Here is a 3,082-nt window from a genome sequence, read left to right on the forward strand (position 1 = left end):
AGAGATGGGAGCAGACAGGAGAGAGAAATCTTCTCAGTCCAGGAACAAACTGCTTTCTACCCAAAATGTTTGTACAAATTCAAAAAACTCAGGTTACCCAGCAGGTTAGTCATGTGACTAGCTGGTTTGACCATGTCCATTTGTGTATTCAGCCACCTTAGCAGTCAACCTGGAATGTGAGCTCCCCCACCTTCAACGTCTAGTGATCAAAAGTCCATTGTGGGTTGAATGTCAGGGAATGGCTGCTTTGTCCTTCCAAACACCATCTGTTAATATGTAAATGTCTTTTTCAGCCATGGCTGATCTGTTCAACAAGTACTGCTTAACTCCAGTAACAGTTTAAAATCAATGTTCATGACAAAATCAATGTGCCCCGTTCTTGGCAGGTGGGGACCGAGCATGACAATACATTCATCCATTTATATCACGTCATTCCTCCCTGCCCAAACTCACTGTCTTTGGCATGGCAGTGGCACACATGTGTCACTTTGTGAGGGGGACACCCAGGTTCAGTGGAGCCACGATGCAAAGTGCCACTTACTTTTGTGGAGTGGAGAAGATCGTTCATCCTCTTTCGACTCTGAACCCAGTCATGCCGGATGACGCCACAGCTACTGCCCGCCTCTGCCACCTCCAGTCAGGCTGCCTTGGTCAGGTGGCAGGGCTTCTTCTTGCCATCACTGTGGAAAAGGACCTCCCGCCTTGCCCGTACAGCCTGGAGGAGAGTGAGCGGGGAGGCATCATTGAACTGTGGGGCCACCCTGGAGCGTCTCTCTGCCATCTTTGTATTTATGTCTGGTCCTTTAAATGCAGAGGTTATTCCGTCATGAAACTGCTCCAACTTCTGGCTGCAAGGTTTTTGTTTCAGATTTTAAAACTAATGCAGGACTGGCTGCCCTTTAAATAGGGCCCCAGCACCTGTTTATCATATGACCCAACACCCACCATGGCACCAGAAATTCCACCCCCTCCACGTATTTTGGGGGTCTGCGCATCACGAGTATGTTAATGAGCCGCCGCGCTCAAGACCGGCGGTGAGCTGGTAAAATGCAGCCCACTGTCACCCACTGTCTCCGAGCTCGAAACTTAACAAAGAGAGCTGTAAGATAACAGTTAAATCATAAGTAGGTGTGAATGGTCACCGTCCATCCCCATTGTGTAGCAATAGCTTTGACCTTCAAATCATTCTGGTTTGACAATAAAAGCTTTGATCAGCTGCAAATGAAAAATACTATCCTGAGTGCTTATGAGTAAACATTGGAAGCATATCACCAAACGTTTAGGAACTCTCGCAGAAATCTCACTCAAACCCTCCTCGAATTTGAGAGAATTAAACAACTTGCCTTTGATCAATGGGTGCAAGAGCTCAAAATTAACCACAAGGGATTAAGAGAGGTAACCTGGTCTGGCCTACACATCACTGCAGATCCACAGCAATGTGGTTGACTCTTAAATGCCCTCTGAGATGGTGTCACAAGACACTCAGTTCAAGGGCAATTAGGGATGGGCAATAAATGCTGGCCTAGCCAGCGACGCCTACAACTTGAACAAATAAAAAAAATCCTGTTGGAGGATTTCAAAAACTGTCTTCCGTACAGCCTGAAGACTCATGTGGAAGAGCAGAGGGTTTGAACAGCCAGGAATATTGCAACCCTCACTGCTGATTACGAGTTCACGCATAGACCCAGGAGCACAGGAAAAAGCTTCACCTAATAACCCCCAGAAATTCAGACAAGACTGAAAAGGGGAATACGATAGAGGATGGGGTAGCCAGGAGAAAGAAATTTGGAATGAGAGCATGAGATGTTCCCCCCAAGCCAGAAGAGAAGGCACAGGGAGCAGGACTGACACCTGAAGACCTGTGTGTTCCCATTGCAGTAAAACAGGATACACAAGGTCAGACTGGAAACTCAAGGGGAAACCCATCAGCTTAATAGGAATCTACAAAAACAGCCCTGAGCAGGATACCCCTGTGGGTGATGTAGCAGATCAGATTCTGACCCAAGCTGTAGAAATTGACCCCTCTATCAGTTCTGCCCTATGCATGGTAGAACTGGACAAAATACCTGAAAGTTACTGCAGTTTTATGCTTCAGGAAACAGTATCCCCATATCCTCCTATGGAAATGAGCAAGTCCATCGTACTGCTCAGGGATGCCAGGGCTACTCATTCCCTGATGTTGGATAAAGACCTGATACCTCCCCCCAGAAAGCTCCACGAATGCCAAGACCCTAATCAATGGGATTGGAGGAGGATACATGTCCATTCCCCTCTATTGGGTTCACTAAAATGTGACCTAGTCTCTAGACCAGTCACTGCAGGGATTGTCCCTGAGCTGTCGGTGGCTGGGATAGATTTCCTGCTGGGTATTAATTTGACTGGCCGCTTCTCGGCCTTTTGGCTAAGATCAAGTGTAGTATCTGTTCTTATCAGTGCTTACTTGATTGAGAAGAGACCATGATCATTGCCTTTTGATCCTGGGTAGGCTTTGAGTAAAATGGCTATCACCAATCTTCGAGCTTCAGGCCAGGGAGTGCGCAACACTGTTCGGGTGGTGGTGAAGGACAAGGAAGGAGATGCACCGGTCGATCGCACCTTCTTCATCCAGAAAATTCTCTTCGATTGCTGTGGATTTCAAGCTACGGACGTCTTCTGCCTGCAGGATTTCCCCAGCAGTGGATACTTCGACGTGACGTTCCGGAACGTGGCGGGATGCATCAATTCCCTGAAGGCGTTCAAGGAGAAAGGGGACCGGGCGCCACTGTCGACCCTCACAGCGGAGCCACTCTTCATGCTTCCGTCACTACGGGACTGGGTGGTGACGATTCACCTCTTCAACCCCCATGTTCCAGTGGTGGATGTACTCACCTTTCTCGCCAGGTACGTCAAGGTGGCCGGCAGCTGCACTGATGTCAAGGACCCCTTTGGGATTTGGACCAGCAAGCGGCAGGTCAAGGTGACCTTGAAGGTCGATCCCAGTGGAGCCATCATCCACCCTCCCTCCAGCTTCGTTATCGGGGGAAGTCGAGGCTTCTTGGTCTACGCTGGGCAGCCCAGAGTTTGCCGCACCTGTGGCAAATCT

General features: G+C 48.8%; 1 pseudogene; it reads left to right on the forward strand.

The window, feature by feature from the left end:
• The first annotated feature begins 2,381 nt into the window (after positions 1 to 2,381).
• On the forward strand, positions 2,382 to 2,490 carry LOC137346352 (U2 spliceosomal RNA; annotated as a pseudogene).
• Positions 2,491 to 3,082: the final 592 nt, after the last annotated feature.

This window comes from Heterodontus francisci, chromosome 29 (assembly GCF_036365525.1).
Source record: "Heterodontus francisci isolate sHetFra1 chromosome 29, sHetFra1.hap1, whole genome shotgun sequence".
Taxonomy (NCBI): Eukaryota; Metazoa; Chordata; class Chondrichthyes; order Heterodontiformes; family Heterodontidae; genus Heterodontus; species Heterodontus francisci.